Below are 22,950 nucleotides of genomic sequence, written 5' to 3' on the forward strand. Positions count from 1 at the left end.
ATGCTATATAAAAAACAGGTCCATTATCCAAATACAAATATTATTTAACTAATAGAATGAATCAAAATCTAAGCTATGCAACAGACATTTAACATAAGAAAACAAGATACCGTTGGCTCCTTAAGGCTGCAAAAAGTGAAAAAATTTTCTGCCCTAAGAACCACAGCAAAACTTGCTAACAGTCCAGAAATCCTGCTTTTGGAGTCAATTTGTCTCTTATTGCCTTCAAAAAGCAGTCCTGTTACACACACACAATTTTTTTTTCAGTTTAAATAAAATGTCCCTGATGTGCCCTAGTGCTTTCAACCACATCTCTGGCATTTTGTGCACATCTTTGGAAAGTGTGTAGTCTGGTTTTCCCACACAGACATTTTCAAGCATCCTGACAATCATAACCACAATTCACATCGAAAAGGTGATCACAAAATCAGCATTTACTGTCTCTTCCAACACTTACTACACATCACTGATGCTAGTAGGTAGAAGGATCAAGAAAATCCCAAGTGAAAGCCTGCTTTTCTCACACTCTACAGCTGAGCTGTGGAACTCCATGGTCCACACTGGAAGTTTGTGTGATTGAGGGTGGACACATTCAAAGGAGATTTTAATGCTCAACAGATCTAACACAGCAATGCCATCCTTGACTCCAGAAATCCCACAATTCTTTCCCAATCTCCTGCAATTAGTGGTTTGGGGAAGTATCATTACAAAATTACTTTTGTCTTACTTTCCTATTTAACCACTGCAGGAAACACAATGATGGGACATCCACATTTCTGATCTGACCCAGCACAGATGCTGTTGTGAAATAAGTAATTTCTCCAAATTATTTTACAAATAGACTCTGAACCAAGAAAGTTCATCATCAGATTACTGACACAGCTAAATATTCATCTTCAGCAATACTAAACTTTATTTCCAGCCCTGTATTCAATATCCTGTATACTGAAAAACTGAACCTGCAACTATGCAGCTTTTAGGGGTTTATAAAGGTTTCATTCCTCCAAAAGACTGGTTCCTGATTTCTGATGTCCAGAGACTCCCATACAGGCTTCCAGAGATCTAGTTCTGCATGGTGGGAAGCAAAGAAAATGCCAAGCATTCTACATACCTTCCCATTCAGGATCTTTGTCCATACTGTATTGAAAAGGTTATGTATCTTATCCCTTAGTCAGGTCATGACCTATCACAGCAAAACAATAACCCTGAGGCAAACTTCATGTCATACAATCATGCTTTTTAACAAGATGCCTTCACAGACAAAGAACACCTATTTTTCTTGCATTTAAGCAACATGAAGCTCTTCTGTCAGATCAAGGGATCCTCCTAAGCCACCAAATTTCTTGCACAACATCAGAAATAAGTTAAAGCCCCTGTGTCCTGTAAATACAATCACTTGACATTTAGCTGCTATCTTCTAATCTGAAATAACACCCAATCCATAAGCATTCTAACCTTACCTTTATATAGGGAATTTATAATTTTTTGCTTCTTCTTGTCACTTAAAGATTACCAAGAGAGATTCCTGCAAGGTTATTCTGGCCTCCCACCTTGAATAAAGGCCTGACTTTGAGCACTCAGGTTGATCTTTTTATTGGAATTTGACAAGCATCTCTGAATGCCAGAACCAAAGAGCCAAGGAAGGAGTTTTATGAAAAACAGTTGGTGTTCATTGACTGTGGGCAAGTTCATCCTCATTCCTAAAAGTTGCTTCATTTCACCCATCTACTTTCCATAAGGATGTGGTCAATATCCATGAGGAAACCCAGTAAAAGACAGAAGTGTATTATGTAGAATCCCATTGTGTGTACTGGGATGGCAAAGAGCTCTGCCAGTAAATTTCACTTTTGCTGCTCAGGTAGAATCAGGGTATAGGCTGATCTGCAGAAAGTTTAGTTCTGATCAGTTTAGCAGGCTTAGGAGGCTATTGGAAGGACTGGAGAGGAGATTACAGGAGAGATTATTTCAAGATACATCTTCTTTCAGTACAAGCTGCAACCACTGAAAGGATTCTGCAAACTGGACTCCCTGAAATGCAACTACCTCCTTCAATCCTTGCTTTTCTTAGAGCCTTAAGAGACATAACCCCACCATTGCTTTTCTGCCTCTAACTATACCACTACAGCACATCTTCCAAATTTCTCAGAAGTCATTTCATGCTCAGAAGATGCTACAGAACAGTCAGAAAAAACTGTCATTATAAACTGGTGAAGAGACCACAACCATCACTGGTTTTTCCATTACAAAGAAATTCTGGTAAGACAGCCTTCCCTAGAAAAACTCTACTCCTCTTCCTCACAGATATATGTCTTACTTACCAAGAAAGCCAACTAAGCAGCTCTTCTTTACATGCCTCCTGGTATGAAACTTCTGGCACAGGAGATGGTGGGGAGTGCAAGGACAAGATATGGAGTACTACATGCAAAATTATTCAGCCTTACATCACTGATAAAATTTAACATGTAATATCAGTTTTTCAGATGCTGGTTGTGTTTGATGAAATCAAGTATCTGACAGTAGGCTGAAAAACATATCTAGCTCAGGAAGAAATAAGCCTTGTTCTCTCTGAGTGACCCCAAAATGCCCCCCCCTTTTTTTTTTCACACACAACAGAACTGTGACTCTTGCCAGCCTCTGTGAAGCAGTGGGAGTAAAACACGACTAATTGGCCAGTAAAAGAATAATAGAGAAATCAAGAACAAGTTTATGCAATTTATAATTGTTGTGATTTCAGCTTAGCACTGTTTCACGGAATCTAAGTTGACAGAAAACTGTTCTCACATTTTCTTGATATCTGAAGAATGAAAAACTATTCCACAATGCCTGGTTTATTTTTCTCTGAAGCATCCTCCTCCCCACAGTTTTTGATCACGCAGAGCAGAAATCAGTTAGCACTATTCAAAATAGTAGGTACAGAACAGTCTAGGCTATCGAATTTTTGCTTGTACTGATGAATGTTTACTCTCATGACTATTTTATTTCAATGGAAAACTTTCTATTGACTTCACTTGTCTTTGAAACAGAATTGTGTACCTTAGAGAATACCCCATCATGCTGATTAATAATTAAATGAATCCATACAGTACTTATTCACTGACAGTTCTTTATTTGGAGGTCCAGAGGCATCAATAATGAAAACTCCTCTGTAGTACTGGCAAAGCTGTCAGCAGCAGATGTTGAAGATTAGGCAGCCATGAGGAAAGGAATAAATATAATATAGCACAGTTTACATATCAACTGTATGTAGGTCTATCAATGACCAAGGGAACTACCTCTCCCTAACCTTTACATCTCTCAGCTTTCACCAGAGATAAGAGCAGCCAAATATCTCCATCAACATGGGTGAATGCAGATGTCAGAACTGGCCAGAGCAATCCCTGCCTTCACAGCACAGCCCAGAAACTCTGACCTTCTGGTAACAAACTAAACTGGAGTCAACCAATTTCAAAACATCCCCAAGGGAAGAAATAGAATGGCCTGAAATAGTAGTATCTATTCACCAGTTCGGCTCCAGAATTCTAAAACTACAGCAAAGTGACACAACCATCTCAGTTACTGAACCACAGGCATCAGGACAGATTCAATATCTACATGCATTTCTAAAAAAACGGAAGAAAGTAACTAACTTACTAACTCCTCATAGTTAAACATTCTTCATCATTCTAAGTGGATTTTACCGAGGACAAATATACCAGAGGGGGAAATAAAAAGATGCGTCTAATTATTTTGCATCTTGTTGACTAATAAATATCTAAACAAAATATACAGGCAGACTCCTCTCCCCAGCCCAGTTTCAAGATTTGTTAATGCAGGATTGTACCCCAATCCACACAAACCATCTCAGGAATCTTCCAGACTTCCTCACCATCACTCTCTTCTTCCAAGATCTTGTAATAGTTGTTATTTATGGAGCTGCATAAAAATGTCTTCACATGGTTCCCTAAGCTGTTTATTTGTCTTAATTTTTAAATTTTAGCTTCCTTTAACAAGGTGAAAACAAAGATGACAAAGAAAGGAAAAAACAACTAAATACACGTAAGAATAAGCACTGCTTACAGGCAAGCTACTTCACCAAGGTGGATTAAGGTGAAAGAGAGAGACTGAAGTCCATGCTCCTCAACCTCCATCTCCCATCTGTTTTACAGATTATATTCCTGTAACTCTGGGTTCCTCTTTCCTGACTACTGCAAACCCACAATGCTTCCAAAAGCCCTCCACCTTGCTTCTGTACCCCTTCCTACGTGCAATTAAGCCTTCTACTAAAATACTGCAAAGTCAAAATGAAATGTTTCCAACAAGAACAGTCTCTCAAAGGTTAACAGTAGTACTTACTGCTCAACCCTAACCTCCATTTTACAGCACTCCTGAACATATGCTGACTGACTTCTGCCACAACTGTGACTAAACCTTCTGTACACAAGGCAAGGCTGACATGGCAGTGACACCAACACCTAGCACACCTATTATTTGACCCAGATCAAGGACCTTTGAAAAGGTCAGAAAATATTCTAGGTTCATTCATTCATTCCCTCATCACTCTCTTTGACCACTGCTGGTGTTTTCTCGCATGCTAATTACATTCTCAATAGTGCCACAAAACCGTGCTGACAAAATTGCCCCACTCAAGCCTAAGGGCAAGGTGACTAAAATAAAGCTCCAACCTCATTCCTTCTCATTATTCTAGATACACCATCCTTGTCCCATCCAACCCATCCCTTCCCCCACCCCATTCTCTTTGTTCCACCAAATACATCACATCCTTTCACTCTGTTCCTCGTGCTTCAAAAAAACCTTCGAACTGTATTAAACTCAGTGTCCTCACAAGTCAATTGATTCAAAGAAGGCAGATTTCTGCACAACTGTAAGCCTAAATAAGAATTCTGTTTGAGGTCTTCTGAATTCTGCAAAAAAAGCAGCTCCTTTTCCTCCTGGTCTAATTCCACCTCAAACAGATCCCCCACAGAATGGTTATTCCCAGAACTGCCCTCTTCAGAGTTTGTCCCATTTTTCTCTATGGCACCTGATGTTACATGCTAACAGGGACTGCAAACTGGTTAACTACAAACTATATATAAACTATATAACCAGGCAGTAATAACCTGCTCTCACATGCACTTTTTCCTAGACAGAGTCTTCCAAAAGCAACTTACCTTCTCTTTTTATAGCATGGGGGCATTTAGGGCCCAGAAATTAAAAATAAGAAGAAAGAGCGAGAAAAAGGAAAATCCAGAGCAAAAACAACATGGAAGTGTTTGTGGTTGGAAGCTCCATCTAAAACAAAGAATTCATTCCTGAAACTGAATTATATACCCAAGAACTGCAAGTCCTGGCTAAACAAACAAATATATACACAAGCAGGCTCTTCTTTTCTTCCATGCCTTCATCTTCTCTAATTAAGTAGCATTACAAAGTATTTACCTTTTAATGCTTGGAAATCAGGATGAAAACGTGGGACAAAGATGCCAGTATGAAATATTTTATTTTCTAACTATATTACAAAGGCACCATCAGCACAAGCCACATTTACTGTGTAACATTTCACCAGTGAGTACAAACAAGAAAGAGGGAGACTTCCCTGAAGAGACAGAAATGCAGAGTGCTATGACTAACTTCCAACAGACCTTATGGAGGAGTCAAATATCCTCCAAATGCATGATATCATCTATGCTTATGCCTGGCATTGGACCTCAACACTGAGATTAAAAAAAAAAAAAAAATTCTAACAAGGTCCCACATAATCACGCTCCATTTTTTTTTTAATCAAAGATATTTCTAAAGGACAAAACTTAACTGTGGTGTTTTGCCACTCAACTCCATCTGAGATGTCAGGGAAAAAAAAAAAAAATCTGTCAAGACCACTAAAAGACACATCTGTTTGCTGAATACATTCCACATCAGATTACCAAACACAAAGACGTGAGCACTGTCAAACAGAAGGCGCTCACCTATTCCCAAAGCCACGTGAGTGTTTCTCTGCCACGCCGCTTTCCCTGCCCAATTTCCATGACATTTCCTGGTTCACCTCAGCCGTCCCAGCGAGCACCACTGCGGCACAGCAAATGCCATGAATCGCAAGAAGACATCTGATATCTGTGATATCACACGCTGGGATCCTGCCAGAGAACCTCAACATGCCAAAAGGATTTCGCAGAGGAAAGGCAGAATTATAAAAGACTAGCTGAAGGCCCACTGTCAAACTGGATTTCCATACTTCTTTCTCAAGTCCCAGGGTTTCCAGGAGCTTTAGTAATTACTAAAATTGGAACTGCCCGAATAAAACAAAGGAGTGTCTTGCAGCTTGTTTAAGAGTGTGCTTTTGACAGCACTCCAGAGTCAGTCCCCCATCCTCTTGGGCTGTCTATTTTATACTAAATAGTATACATCAAATACATGCTTTTCCATACTGTGAGTTTTCTATCCACACTTTCAGAACAGGAAACCAGAATTGCAAAACCGTAAGATTTGACAGCAGTGATGAGAAAATAATACTTTAACCATTATTTTTAAATAGATAAATAAATTAAATACAGTAAATCTACAAACACATGTAAAGCACATACCGAATGGTCCTTCTAGCCTGAAACAAAAGGAGAAACAAATACATGGCTGCTTTTAATTTCTGCTCAGCCATTTACCCTTAAGAGATCACTTTCAGGCAAGTCCAATGAACGGTCACATTAAGAAACTGTACATGATGCAACTACTTTCTACTGGAATATTATGTAAATGACAATAATACCACCCCATGTCCTCCCCTCCAAAAAAAAAAGGCTTCCGAAGAACATTTTGCCAAAACTCTGCAGGAGTTTCTGCTTAGGAGAGAATAATATAGAAAATAAAATAAGAAAAAAGTAAAAGGCAAGGAAAAAATATGTAAGTCAACTGAGTGCAGAGTCTGACAAAATAATTCTACAAAATTAACTACTATTCCTATTAAAAAAATTAGTATTTTGACACAGAAGCATCTATATTTAATGCTGGCACAATATTACGTTTTACTTTGAACAAAACAGACAAAACAAAAGAAGAGCCATAAAACAGTTTACAAATATGACCTGTAAGTGAGGCAAGGTACTAAAAACTACAGATACTCGAACTCCAAGTATATTCTCAAAATAAATACCCTTTACAACAAAGTAGCAAAGGATGTATAACCAAACCCTTTAAAAACAAATGTACAGTAGTCATCGATGAAGTTAGTGAATGGCACTTAGATGCAGCTGAACGCACAGAACTGAGAAAAAAAAGTCTATCTTGTCTCCTGCTTCTATCGTACAAGTAGATGGTTAAAACACTTGCACTCAGCAGTCTGGGAGCTGCAGTTATTTTCTGTAGCAAGTGTATTTTATTGTGGAGGAACATCAAACACCACACACGACCATCACCACGATGTACACACAGCACAAAGACCCCTGCACGTAACCTCCAGCTCAGGAGCTGTGTGCACTTCAATACCCAGCATTGTACAGAGTCACTGAGAACCTTTAAATGTCTGCCCAGTTGTTTCAGTTTTGCTACAGGAGTACGAACCCACTACTGCTTTATTTCTTCACATGAAAAAGCCCCAAACCGTTTTCATACTGATCTTCAGTTCTTTCAACAACTCTATGCCAAATAACACTATTTTAAGAAAAAAAAAATAAAGTTAAACAAAAATCTAAACTAACGAAGGAACGTTTCTCAATTATGTAAGAATCCAGCTAAGAGTGTTAACCAATGATTCACTGGTGAGTTTGTAGTGTTTAGTATCCAGAATTAGGTACAAGACTGAAGGAGTTTTTCAGGAAAATACAAAACACTACAGAAATTAAGTGGTTCATATTTTGAAAGCACAGGTTCTTATGCTGCGTGGGTTTTTTTAATGAACCTGCTAAAAAGTAAGGCCACTGGAAAAAGGGGGTAGCCAGCCTCTCATATTGCCCAAATAAAAGAAGAAATAGACTTTTTTCTTTACAGTTGTACCAAGTTTGTTAAAGCCAGCCAGTTACGTAACACTTACTTTGACTTATGACCTATTTGCTCACTGCTCGTACAAAAATCATCATATATGATGGTCTGGCCATCCATTATGCACTAGAAACATACTTTATTTTTTAAAGTGTTTTTATTTTTCTCTCTTAGTTCAGAACTACAGTTTAAAACAGTGGGAGGAGCACCTAAAATTAACACTATAAAGGTATGCTTTGAAAGCATGCAAAATTAAAATGGCACGCTCTTCAAAAATAACGTGCACAGAATACTTCAAAATATTAAAGAAAAATTAACCCTATCTCCATTTTCCATCTCGCCAGTATTTACATCAAGAAGTGACCAAAAAAAATATATAAAAGGAAAAAAAAATAGTTGGGCTATAGCTAACCACATAAAGTCGTATTTTTTAAAGATTATCTGCGGGCACACGTGTGTAGGTGTACCCAGGGCAGCGCTGACCGGATGCCCGGCTGCGCCCGGGTCAGAGCGGGCTGGGCTTTTGTGGTTCTTTCTCCCACCCACCACCCTCCTTTTCCTTATTTTTATTTTGTAAACGGCCGCGGATTATCCAGCGAGCGTGTAAGTTGAACCTCTACACCCACGTCTGGACGCGGGTCCGGGTTTTTTTCTGACCGAACGGCGTCGAATTCGCCGTGCCGAGTGTCAGCGGCGCCCAGTCCCCACGCCAAGTTTGCCGCCCGGTCCCGGCGGGTCCCCGGTCCCCGGAGAGCCCCTTCCCGCTGTCACCGCCTGCCCTCGATACAAAGAAGTTCAGCGCCAGCCGTACTCACCCCCGGCGAACTGGCTCTGTGCGACATCGCCCAGCGCCGCGGAACCGCTCGCAAATCCCCTCTGGAAAATGGAGGGGCTGGCACCGGTGCGATCCGGAGGGAAGAGAAGTTATTTACATGGCAGGGCCCGAGCCCAGCGCGGAGCGGAGACGGCGATGCTCAGCACTGCCCGCGGTCTGCCATGTTCGTGCCGCTCGCTCGGCGCTCCCCCGGCCGCTGCCCCGGGGCCTCGGGCGGCTCTACAGGGCCCCCCCCATGGCGGCGCCGCCGGGGAGCGATGCGCCACAGCCCCGATCGCCGCGGAACTTCGGCTCCGGGATCCTCCCCGAACCAGGCTGGGGCCGCCGGCGGAGGAGGGCGGAGGGGGAGGGGAGCGGGGGGAAGGGGAGGGGAAAAGGAGGAAAAAAAAAAAAAAAAAAAAAAAAGAGAGGAGGGAAAAAAAAAAAAAAAAAAAAAAAAAGAGCCGAGGGAGAGAAAGTAGATCCGACGCAGCCGGGCGCCGCCAATGTGCGGACCGGAGCGCTGCGGCAGGAGCGGGGCCGCCCGCGCTCGGGAGGCGGAGCGGCGGCGGCCGGAGGCGCAGCGCCCCCGCCGGAGGCTCCCCCGGGCCGGCCCCCGCCCCGCACCCCGCAGGGGCCCGCACGGCCCGGCGGGTGAGCCCGGGGCCGAAGCCGGGAGCGAACCCGCGAGCCGAGAGCGGCGGCGCCCGGCCGCTCCCCCCGCCGCTCCTGCCCGGGAGCACCCTCCGAGCGCGGCGGGCGCCAGCGCTCCCGCTCCCTTCCCCCCACGCCCGCACTTTTGCATTTAACAAAGCGGCGCAACCAAAAGTTAGGTTTCCATAGACGCCAGCCGCTTTCCTGGCGGCCCCTCCTCGGCTGCTGGGGCTGCTCTGGGAAAACCAAGGTTTCGCTCGTGAAAGATTAACGCGGAACTCCGGGGATCGCCCCCCCACCCCTTTTTATTTTTTTTCCTCCTTTTTTCACAGAATCACAGAGCCCTTTGAGTTGGAGATCAGCTATTTCAAGCCTCGACCAAGGCACGGTTACCTGGAGCAGGTGACACAGGAACGAGTCCAGGTGGGTTTGGAATGTCTCCAGCGAGGGGAGACTCCATGACCTCCCTGGGCGGCTGTTCAAGCTCTCTGCCTCTCTCAACGTAAAAAAGTTCTTCCTCGTGTTGAGGTGAAACTTCTTGGTGTTTAGTTTTGTGGTTTTAATTAGTGTTTTATGTTTTAGTTTTCTTTTTTTCCTCCCCCTCCCACGCTGCCCCCCCCCCCCCCCAACATTTCCCAGGCTGCTCTACACTTCTCCAAAACAATCCGGAATGGACAAGCTACGAAAGCAAAGCTTGATAAATGTCCATCTACAAATGGCTCTTTCCTAATCCTCCAAATGCTCCCTGCCAATTTTCTTCTCCTACAGAGAGAAAAACAAATCAAGAAAACATTACGCAAGTGTCACTTCACTTGCATTGATAGATACTTGCACACGAATGGGTCCTGCCAATTTGAGCAGTAATGCAACTACCTTTGTTCAACTTCCCTTCACGCAAAAAACCCTGAAGCAGCTGTGGTGTAATGCTTTGCTTCTGTCCATCTCAGGTTTTCTTAAAATTTGTTTAGGTACCTGACATCTGCAAGACAGGTTGACACATTGACAACAATAAACTGACTTGTCTGCCAAACAAAGTAAGACCATGCATCACCTCTATTTTTTCACTCATCTCAATATTTTTTCTTATCAAATTCTCTTCTGTCACACCAAGCTGCAGCTGGACATAGTTAATCTTGGGCATCATCTGTTGTGGACGAGCAAGTTCAGTACTGCCTTATGAGTACTGGTTAGAGAAATTCTCAATAAATGCACCTAGGAACTCAAAGATACTATTTCACGTCTAAGACTGAACAAAACAAACGCAAATTCCCACACTGATTCATAGAGCAGTATCTGCTCAGGTAGAGGGAGTGGACCAGTGCTGCCTCTCCTTCCATTTTCAACATGTTCTAGGTGCCCAACCTACAAGAAAGTTTTTATCAAACCCATTCTGCAGAGATGAAGATAAAATTTTAAAAAGAAAGCACTCACATGAAAAAATCTCCAGGTGTTTACTCTGAAACAAGTAACTATTGTATAAGAGCCATTGTGCCATGTTAGTACAGGTACGGACACATAAATATATTTGGCTACAAGGTGCTATCAAGCTCTGGCTTATCAGCACATCTCTGTAACCACACATATTAGCACACTCAGACTGCTGCAATGAGAAGGTTAAATATGTTATTCTAAACCTTAGCTGAGATGGTGAATGTCAGGGGTTTATTTTGCAGTAAGGGTTGGTTGCCTTGGTCCAACCAACAAGTGGTGAATTGCCAAGCCCCTACTGAGACATTAATCACTTTGCCTATTCCCTTTCACACTCACACTCCTTCAGGTTCAGCCAGGACAAGCCCCTCTTGGACATCCATCTCTGCTGAGTTTGAACATTTTTCTAACCAATTATTCTCAGATCAACTAAAGTAAGCTCCTCTTCAACCTAAGAAGATACCAAACAGCGGAGAGAAGCTGAGTGTTTTCTAAAGGAATGTTTAGGATTACTAGGTTAAGCAAGGCTAGAGCACCAAGTTTCCTGGGTTTCATGAATCCCACAACTGCCTTTTTTGCTGAGCTTCCACTACAACCCTGGTGTGGTGCCATTCCAGGTGATACCCCTGCAGCATGATTCCATCAATTCACAGCACTGTCTGTGCTGCTGTACCTTAAACCTCCAGATATTTTCACATGTTACACTCTTAAAAACTTTAGGTTTTAACGTAAAAGGTAATGGGTCACCTGACAAGTTTAAGTACACTAGCACAAACAAGTTGTAATTCAACAACAGCTGGTTAAAATAATAATAATAAATTACTCTCAGTATTTTTCCCTGCTGTTCATGTGACCCAAGATCCAAGCTAGCAGGTACATGAAGCCATATTAGCTGGCCTTGTTCTTCTTCCCCTTCTTTGGGGATGCATTCTGTCTCCTATCAAAGGGTGAGATTTAGTTCTTTTACTGTAAGAGCACATTAATTGCCATAAAAATCTTAGGAAGGAAAAAGTATAATTTTACTACAGTACAGTCAGATGTGGTACAACACCAGTCATGTTGACTGATTACTACTTCTCCACACAAACTGCCCATAAATTGCATTCAGTAGGATTATACGTTCAGCAGCAGTTCCAATGGAAGCTGATCCCACCCCACACCTCTTCCCAGCCTCGGAACTGCTAACACTCAGCTGAATGTTGGATTGTCAACCAGACACGTGGACCAAACCTGCTACAGGGCAACCCAGCAAGAAGCAGCACGGCTGGACACTGAGAAAAGGCAAAGCAATTTGTGTCTGCAGCAGTTCCCTGCCCTGATTCACACATCTCCACAAACGTGTGTCACCATAATGGCAAGGCAGGAAATGTTTATGCCAATGCTTCTGCCAAGAAAATGTACATGGGAAAACTGGGACCAGTCATCTCTCTTCAGACTTTTTTTTTTTTTAAATAAGCAACAGAAGTGATAGATTTAATGATTAAGATAAAAACTTATGTCTATACATATGGTGGACTGTTTTCTTCCAAGCTCAAATTGATTAACTCAAGGATGCCACTCTTAAGTTAATCAAGACACATTGAGCAAAGCATGCCCTATCTGTTTGTGATAGGCCCTATTTACATTCTTAACTTTGAGAGAATGTTTCTTCAAAGCAACCAAGAGAAATTCAGAAATAGACAAGTCACCAAGTCCAATATACTCCTATCAAAATTTCAGATGGAACACACAAATAAGAGACATGGGTTTCTCAACAGAACTATTACTTGGTTACTCTAACTGGGTCTTACATCTGATCTGTTACTTCATTGATTTTAAAACGTAAAGACACATATATTAAGAAGCTCAAAAATGTGTTTATCTTTCTTAAACATTTTCCTTAACTCCTGCCGACCTGCTATTTCCAAAATATTCAATGGGTTTCTAAAAATATTATAGTTGTAACAACTTGAGATTAAGCGCTAAGTACTGAGCTACAAAAGGACAACAGCAGAAAAGGAAATGCAAATATTTCTCCTTAGCCTGGCAATTCTACTGAAATGTAAAGGCATTTTACCTTCTAGTATCCCTTTATGCTGCCATGCTACATAGCAACTCAAACCACCCTCTTCTGTGAATAATTTCTCTGTAAATTCCAATTTCCATGCCAAAGGATTAAACAGAAGAAAACTGACTCCTTTTTTTACTGCATTTGAAGGGGTTTGGAAGTTCTTAGTTTTTAACGTCTACTACAACATTCTCTAGAGATAGACTCCATTTCTAAAAGTAAAAAAATAAAAGAAAAAAGGTTCCAAGCCAGTTCCAAACAGTCTATTTCCTCTCCCCTGCTCTCTCTTGTGAGCATGAACCAGATCATATCTAGACCCAAAGAAAGGTTGGCAACATGTCACACAGCCAAGAAACACGTTTTGTATATTAACTGCACCCACATTAACACATTGTGATAAATTTGATTTAAAGCCATTACATCTAAGATGTCATATCTAGCAAGCTTGCTTTTAGAAACAGAATATGAACAGTAAGGTAAGTCAGATAATTGAAACAGCTTTCTATAAAGAAAGCATCACATCCTGTCTCTTCTCATGGTTTTGACTGGCAAGGTTTGGCAAATATAACTTCCAACCCCCCTGCCAGGGGCAGGGACACCTTCCACTAGACCAGGTTGCTCCAAACCCCATCCAGTCTGGCCAGGAACTTCCAGGGATGGCATAGCCACAGTTTGTCTGGTCAAACTGTTCCAGTGCCTGACCACCCTCACAGCAAAGAATTTATTCCTAACATCTACTCTAAACACGCCCTCTGACAGTTGAAGCCATTCCCCCTTGTCCCATCACCAGAATTCCTGATGAAAATTTTCTTTCTGAGAAAAAAAAAAAAAAAAGCAAATAAATACAGAGAGGATTAAAAACCAATATAGATGAAAAGACCACAAGTTCAAAAGAAGATGCAAGATGAGAAGAGGCAGAAAACAAAAATACCTAAACACTCCCAGGCCATCAGAAAATGACTCATTGCTAGTGACATGCATTGTTAGCTGCTAGCACAGGCAGGACAAAACTGTTTTCAACAGTGCATGATGGAAATCCAATGAGAATATAAACTCTGACATATTTGCTTTAACGTAATCAAAATAGCCCTACCCTTTTCTAGCAGATAAACTTTTAAATGTGCTTTTTAAAAAGAAAATCTGGAATGCCAAGTGACACCATTTCTGAAAAAAACAATCCCAGTGTGGTAAGGAAGTAATAATTTATTTAGTATATGTGGAATCACACAGATTAATAGATAAAGCAAGTATCAGGTGACAAAGGAAATAAGAAACACAGACGATGAAACAAAGAGATTGAGTAAACTATTTTCTTTCCATGAACAATACAGGAAAAATACCATCGAGGAAATAAAAGTTATTATACATCATTCACTGTGTAAAAGCAATGGGTACAACATAAATAATGGACATCACCATCAGAAAGGATGCTCATGGAAGAGGATCACACAGTCACTCAGGTTGAAAAAGACCTCAAAGGTCAGCCAGTCCAACCTCCTGCTCAAAGCAGATCAGAGTCAGTTCCCAAAATAAAAATATTTTGAAGTTCAATTCGTTGTTTACATAGCTGTGTAATTACAGTGCTGAAATCCAATGGGGGGACTCTATTTGAAATAACTTATGTCAAGTACAGACAACAGAGATCAGGCCATAAAGATGATTTCAGACCACCTAAATCACATCTAAACACCTTTTTTAGTATTTCCTATTAGACTGCCCCTGCTCAGACCCCAGTCTATCTGAATTACATTTCAGAGAGAACTACTTCATTCTTCTGACTAAGCATAAAGACCTAGGCAGAATTTAAAGACACTTCTTCCTTTCACTAGTAAGCTCCTTTAGAATAGTAAAATAAACACAGTAATTCAAGTTTTGAAAGAAAACAATTCAGACAGAAACTAGACCATCACAATGCTCCTAAAAAAAGAAACCGAGGTGGCATGGCTACAGGAGCTAGAATTCAGTCTCTGCCCTGTCCCCAAGGCCCATTACTAATAGCTGTTATGGAGTATGCTCCCACACCATATGACGTGGTCACATCCATGCAGATGTAAATTCCCCAGGTTCAGTTCAGGCTACACACTAGGGAACAAAAAAAACCAAAACCAAACAAAACCAAACCAAACTAGAAAAAACAAACAAACAAATAAACAAAAACAAAACAAAAACCCAAAAAAACAAACAAAAAACCCAACCAAACAAAAAAAAATAAAGAAAAAAACCAAACAAAACCAGAAATATTTAACAACTTGATCGAACAACATTTATAGTCTTAGATAAAAGCCAGGTATCAAATGTCTATCACAATACTTTTACAAATTCTACCCACGTGAGGAAAACAGTGCATCTAAGAAAACAGACAATAGCTGAGAGCCCAAGCTTCACCTCAACAAGTTTCAACATGTCCAAGGCAATTATGACTTCACTTTTTCTAAGTGTGAGCATGCTAACTAGGTATAGACAAGAAACTCTCATTGGTCTAAAATCCTTTAAAATAACATGGTCAAGCTAATGATGTAAAAACTGGTTATTTTTTTGGCTATCAAGACAGTCCAAAGCAAGTAAAATGAAAAGAGACACATGAATTAAAAAAAAAAAAAACTAAGCCGAAAATATTCTTAAGCAAATATTTATTGACGTTATCAGCCATTTAAAACCCCCATTGACAGCATCTGGTTAACAAGCCTTGAGATCAAGATTTTCTGCTTGTCCATAAAGTAGGTTCACAACCAACAGTACTTGCTCTGTTCTGCTCTACCAATATATCATTGTTGTTTGAGAAGACCACATAGAGAGCACATGAAATGTGAGTTTACCAAGCTTTTATATTTATTCTTTACCAACTAATACATTTGAAATGAATGTATTTCCAAGCTGTTCACAGCACACCACAAAACAAAGAATACTCTCCCATTCCATTAAAGAAAGAGACAACAGCATAGCCAGACATGAGCTAGCCCTTAGTGCTACATGAAAGAGTTCAGAGATTATTTCTTTAAATAATATTGCTTACAGATCATTTATTTCTTGAGTTACCCTCTCATTTCTGGGCCCAGTTCCCTCCTAAAGGGTTTCTGGAAGACACAGGCAGAAATATAAATTAGAATTCCTGCCGAATATGTTTTGCATTTTCCTTTGTATAAATCTCTACCAGGATGCCTGATGCAAGGTTAATTACTCAAAACATGAACCAGGAAACATTGTGTGTGAGAAGCCTGAAGTAGCACTGAAAGCTAGCATTTCCCAGAGCCTCATGGCTTGTACATCCCATCTCCTCTGCTCCCTCTAGAGCAATTCTGCTGTGAGCTTCTCCTCCTAAACTTACATCCCTATGGGTTAGAGAAAATTAACTGTGGCACACTGCTTGCCCAGGAGGCTGGAAGTGAAACTGATGAGAATTCTATCAGTTTGATTGAATTCCTCCTTAAGAGAACACCACCAACAAAACAAATCCAGTTATGGCTATACCAGTACATTAAACGCAGTTGGTGATGCTGGCCTTGAGGCTGACAAGCACGGGACAGCTTCCATCCATGCTATCGAATTCCCAAACTCCCACACAAAGCAGCCACACACAAACTATGCTGGGAACAGCATGTGGACCACACAAAACCCTGGGCCAGCCTTGAGAACTGTTTGGCAGAGTGGTCAGAACTGGATGAGCAACCACTGGAACCGTCTGACAGTGGAGACAGCACTGGGGACAACAGTGTCCAGCAACTCCAAACATTCCCTGCTGGGTTTTTCACAACCATGGACAAGAAGCCGAGTGCTTCGTGTGCCAGGACACTACTGCTGGCTATAGCCATGTCCCTCATCCATACAAAACACAAGCCACAAATTGGCCCCACTTAGAAATGGAAAAAAATAAGGAAACTGAAATGATCAGTTCTTTTTATTTCAAAATTTCCTTTTCCAAGCTTTACCTCACAATGAAAAGCATCTGGCCCATTGCTAAGTTCTAGTCTCATGCAGTTCAGTGGGCCATGGTAAGAAAAAATAGTCACTTATTACAAGGAAAGAAAAGAGAGAAGGAAAAAAATTGAAGGTGAAACAAACATATAAGCAACAGAGAATGGGAACTAGGGAAAAACGAACTGGGAAGGCTGGGAGAGAAAAATCTGAGGAAGCTGCTGAGTCTTTGCAATCAGCTAACAGAAGTTTTCAGAGCACGTATCTCAGAGGGTAAGAGGAGGCCTTCATCATCCATACGTCTATTAGAAAACCAAAATATCAGAACAAACAACCCAACATGTTTGTGAAAACGCTGAGGACAACTGTTTCACAAAGTTGAGGGTGCCAGAAGAGCAGTTACTTCACACTTCACTCTATTAGGGCAGGCTCCATTTTAAACATCTCAATGTGTACAGTGATTTGGCTGGAAGTGGTAACGAGAAGCACTCGCTGTGCCAAGGAAGGGGGAAAGCGAGAGCAGCAGAGAGAGGAGAGCAAATTTTTATCTTCAATTAACTGCAAGAAGAAAAGCAAATTTCAACAAACTCTTTGAACTTGTTGCTAGAATCTCTTGAGACCAGAATTTAAAGGAGGACTGGCAGTTATTGTACTGGAATGTGCACAATGGCAAAGTATTCTGAAGCAGGGGAGAGATAGGAAATGTATATGAACAATACAGGCTACATCAAAAGCAGTCAGTAATAAGGGTCTGAAACTAGAAAGAATCATATTAGGAATGGAAACAAGGGCATTTTAATGAATATAAAGGAACAGCATAAACTGTCAGGGATAAAAATCAGAAGAGATAAAAGCACAGCATGCAGTATTACCACTGTGCAGTATAAAAGGCAAACAAAGTTTCAGAAACATTTTAGAATTAAGGAGGAAAATACAAAAGTCTGTACAAACAGTGTTTAGAAAGAACAAACGGATAACAAAACAGACTCAAATGCCATTTTCTGTATTTTAGCCTTCATAAAACAGAGTTATTGTAGCTAATACTAGAAACTGATTTTGTTGCTAGACTAAATAATCAGAGAAATTCAAGTCAGCAGGACTGGAAGAATTTCACACCGTGCTTAAGAAACAGAGAAGTAATCTCTAAACTATGAGCAATCATCTTCCCTAATAAAGTCCTGGTATAAAAGCCCTAAGAGAGGCTGGCAACAATGACCTATGACACTCAGAGGGTTTTTATTTGCAAATCTTTTCAATCCATGTGGATGAACATTGCAAGAAAGTCCCTTCTTCCAGGACCTGCATTGACACACACAGGAGAGTTATATACAATACGTGGCTGAGGCAGGGGCAACAAATATTTTTGAAGACAAGATCTTAACAAAAATCATTCTGATAAATTGAGAAGTGGCTCATATCAACCAAGTGAAACTTATTAAAGACTAGCAATCTTCTGAAAGATCAATCAATTAAATCAATATTATGTTGCTAAAGAGCTTAAACTTGTTCAGTGCAGAACAAAGGAGACAATCACCTGATAAATAAAAGTTTTGTATAAAAATTGTTCTTAATTTCAGTCTTAGCTGTGAGTAATACAAGACAAACCCGGCTTAATCAGCAGTAAAGAATATTTCTTTTATACTGTACAAAATTAGTTACTGAAACCAATTGCCTAGAGATAAAGGGGAACTACATTCACTAAATACTTCAAAAACAAGTCAGACACCCATTTGTCAGAAATGGAACAGATACACAACACACAGAAGGATGCACAAGATCACCCTGAAGTCTTTTTTGGCCATAGAGTTCCATTTATCTCTGCTGATACAGGGAAACCAAATATTCCTTTTATTTAAAAGAATTTCATTGTGCTTCTGAACTTCACACATCAGGAAAAAGAACCCTGAATAATTCACATTCTGGGTTTATGAAATGGCTTACTAATAAATCTCTCAAATTTTAAGACAGAATTACTCCTCTCTTTATTAGTAACAATATGGAGCCATCCTGTCCTGTTCTCTTGAGCCCTAAGAACATTGCAGACAGTCTTCAATGCCAGACAGACAGGAAGGTAAGACACCATGATTTGAACATCCAGGTTCCATAACACTGGGATGTTCCAGAAGTCATTCTGGATTAGCTACAGCTTCCAGACAGTACTCACATCACAAAAAGCCACCTCAGATGTCAGTTAATGTTTAATGGCAGAGACTGCACATTTGGATCACATCTTCACTACCAAAAATCCCTTTTATCTTATTGTGCCATACAAGTGACTCAACTGCACATGCTCCAAGGAATATAAATATATAATAGGCAAAACCTGGTAATTTTTCCTAAAGCTGATCTTTTTTTCTGACAGCCTAATTAAAACTAGTTTTGGCAAGACTTTATTTTCAGTAATAACACAGTAGAAGAGAAAAAGTCCTCTTTTTCCCTCCCCCTACCCAATGCCAAAAGTCTGGGTGGAAACATCCTAGTTTGATAGTTCCAGCAATTTCTTCAAGAAAAGCAATTAAAATGTTGATAAATACAGCACTGAAAATTAGCAATTATAAATTTATATGGGAATGGCAAGCAATAGGATTGGGTGCACATGTGATTTAGTAAAAATACCTCCCCAAAAAAATGAGGAAGGCAAAAAATATTCTGAAAGATGCAAGAGCTCATTTGATTTTATTATAATGCTTATATATTGATATACTTGTAGGAAGGAGCTTCCAGGATACCAGAAATTATTGTTAATATAAAATATTTTACTTACATTTTTATTTGAGGGTGCTTTAAATGCTCAATTTAAGAATGATTCTCAGGATCAAAGTGAGAACTGAAATTCCTTATTTAATCAATGCCAATGTCTGGGGCAAGGAAGACGAGAACAACTCCTCTATCTATACGCTGTGAAGAACTCCCTCAACATCACTGTTTCTCTTTAAACAACCAATGAATCAGCTTTATTTGACCATAGGCTGTCTGAATTTCCTCCTGTATTGGAAAGCTCAAAGGAGTCGAAAAATCCCTCAAATTTCAGAGGGCCGGGGCTGTACCTTTGCAGAGAGCGCTGCAGGCTGGCAGTGCTGCCAAGAGCCACAGCGCTGCCTCCCTCCAGCAGCCTGGCCCTTGCTCTGGCCTCCTCCTCCCTCGTGCTATCACAAACACATTTCTTTGCCAGGTTAGTTCTACCCCAGCTCAGTTTCCCAGTGCAGCTCACCACAAGTGCCTGGGTCAGCACAGGGGAGAGAACAAACAGCTGGTAGCACAGGGAGGGCAGTGCTGCTGCTCCTTTTTGCTGCCAGAACCAGCTTAAGATTTATGGTGGTTGGGGAAAATAACCACCTGATGCACTCCATACACTCACAGCCTAAGTTTCTTTAAGTAATAAATATTCTATGTTTTAAGGGCTTTCCTACTTTATCTTACTTGCTTTCAAAAGCACCAATGCTGTTAGAAGAACTTACTCAGCGTAGCTCTTGAAACAAGTGCCCAAACTTATTTTGACTAAGAGAGGAATGGCATGAACAGCACTGTCGAGTGCCATCCTTCTAGTGGGGAAAAAAATATAACAAAAAAAGCATAATTCAGTATAAGTTACCAAAAGTAAAAGTTACAAGCAAAAAACTAGTATAATCTTTCTCTTCTGAATTTATCCAAATTATATGAACCATGCAGATAATACAAACTGGTGATCCAATGTATTAAACATAGAAATGAGGAAAGCGTTCAGTATTTCCTGGAATTGTCAGTCACCTAATTATTTAGCAATTAAAAACAATTTAGTGTACCTATGAAAGCATGTCTTGAAAAGGTAATTTCACAGCATTAGTGTATAACACTGTATAAGAGAGTGGATAAGGATACTCGGTTTTCCCTGGTAATACATAACCCTGCTACCCCTCCAATACTGCTGTGGTGCAGAGAGTTAAAAAACAACTCCAGCCTGAGAAAGGCAGAGTTCACCTATTCTCAGCAAGCCAACTGTCTTGGAAAACCATCTCTCAGCTGAAACGATGACAAAGAATAGAAATGTCCATTTCCAATTACTTATCTTACTAAAGAACAATGACAAGAAGTTAGTAGGAGTTAACAGGCTAACAAGTAAAAAAAAAAAAAATCCACAAGCAAAGCCAAGAAAATGGAACTGTTTTATTGTTTTAAGCTGGGAAAAGTCTCCTGTGTCATTGCACTCAGGATGAAGAGATGTCTGGTATGTGGACAGCTCAGAGTAACAACCAAGACTCTGGGCAAGACACACCTTGTGGCCAATATGCTGAGATTTCAGACAGCCATCACACTTAATCTGTCCCTCTTGGAGGTCCTCTCATGACAAGTGCTACAGAAGTTCAATGGATCATTAAATACAAACATAGAGACTTTTTTTGACAATTCAGTTGTTAGTTTCTCTAAGAGTCATTCACAGCAACTGCAGTCTGTTTCAAATTGGGGAAACTGTGCATCTATTTCCAATATTCCACTCACCCTTAAGACACAAGGGAAGACTACATGAATCCACATTTTAATAACTTTGTGGCAAAACAATTCAATAAACCCTATCCATCTTGCACAAATACTTATCAAGAACTGAAAATCTGAAGATTAATACAGATATCATTCACTTCCTGAGCACTGTGAGCCAGGCTCCTGTGCAAAAAATACATAAAGCAGTTGGGGAATTGCTTGGTAATTCAAATAAGGTGGAGGAAGTCACAGAACACGGGCTGCTGAAGAAAATGGCACAAAGCTCAGCCCTGTTCTGCAAAGAGCCAACTTCAATCCTCACACCTCATCTCCTCTCACTCCATGTTCCACTATGTGCCTTCTGGCTTTTGGCCAAACAGTTTGATACACGTGGCTTGTACAGGCCAGTGTTTGCTTTAATACATTAACCCTTTGCTGTGCAATAATTGTACAAAGCTTGTCCATCAAAAGACCTCAGTCTTGCCAGGTAGTGATGACCTTCCCTGACTGCGATCTTGTATTTAGGAATATTTTTATCCTACAACGCAACATACATCTTACATTTGCAAATGTTAAATTTTGAATTGAGAAAAGGGCAGGCAAGCACAGACACAAGTATCACACAGAAGGTGTGTGATGAACTAAAGAAACACAGCTGAGCTATAAAGCTCCATCCAACACATTAAGGTTCTTTCAAAATGAGAGTAGGTATCTTTAAATATTGGCCTACCCCAATGCAAATGCAACTAAACTGATGATAAAAATACTCAAATTATCATTTCCTGGCAAAAACACTAATACTTAAGGGTCCCCAAAACTATCTGCATATGTGAAATAAATGGCCTTTGAAAACCTACTACAGCTTACATTGGCCAAAGTAATGAAAAATTACTATGGAAATGAAAACATGGGTAATTAAAAAAGACACAAAATGTTCTCCACAATTTTGAAAGCATTATTACATGCTGCTTTAAACTAAACACATTTGCAAAAATAACTTGTAACATACATCAAGATCTGATGGATGCTGAAAATAAAGTTTAAAGTGAGCTTAGACAATGATCTTCACAGAGTCACAATCAATGAGACTTCTGCTACTAATTTCTGCTAAGAAGCTGCATCTGTTTGTGCTGCTTTTAACCTGTAGAGATTAAGAAAGGTCTGCTACTTAAAATTTATTACAGAAATGTTTACTGCACCTGTACAATACTATTCTGATACATTTTCTTGAACAAACAGCTGCTCATACAGTAACAGTAGAGTTGAAATAGAACTCTTCCTCTACAACTTTTTGACCACATTCCTATCTTTCAGGTCCCTACCCTGGAACTTGAGGTATAATCCAAGCAAGAGTTAAGATTCCAAGATTTCAAGCCATACAGTGAGGTGGCACCTGACTATTTCCATCTTTCCTCTACAATCCTAGCAAGATGATTGTAGCCATGCATCTGAAAGCTTCTTTCTTCTCCATTATGTCCTAGCTTTAGTAATGGAACTTCATTATCTTTTTCCAATTTTTATAAATTCCATTTTTTTACCTTTTAAGGCAGGAAGGCAATACTACAAGAATATTTTCTTCATTCACTGCTTTGACTACAGTTCTCTGTAGTCTTCCTGATGCACCATAACATCAACAACTTCCTTGCTCTCAATTTCAAGGCTCTGCATGGCCTGTTCTTGCTCCATCTCTTAA

At 40.3% G+C, this 22,950-nt stretch overlaps 1 protein-coding gene across 9 annotated transcripts in view; it reads right to left on the minus strand.

The window, feature by feature from the left end:
• The window catches only part of KMT2C (lysine methyltransferase 2C), a 189,755-nt gene that overhangs the window by 163,171 nt on the left and 3,634 nt on the right, over positions 1-22,950 (minus strand). The window contains exon 1 of one of the 9 annotated variants that reach the window (XM_088158747.1): positions 8,763-9,100. The exons of the other annotated variants lie outside the window; for them this stretch is intronic. The gene's annotated coding sequence lies outside the window, so the exon portion shown is untranslated. Of the gene's footprint in view, positions 1-8,762; positions 9,101-22,950 lie in introns of those variants that run through there. 9 annotated transcript variants of the gene reach the window in all.

Source organism: Sturnus vulgaris, chromosome 1, assembly GCF_052056855.1.
Source record: "Sturnus vulgaris isolate bStuVul1 chromosome 1, bStuVul1.hap1, whole genome shotgun sequence".
In the NCBI taxonomy this organism is placed as follows: Eukaryota; Metazoa; Chordata; class Aves; order Passeriformes; family Sturnidae; genus Sturnus; species Sturnus vulgaris.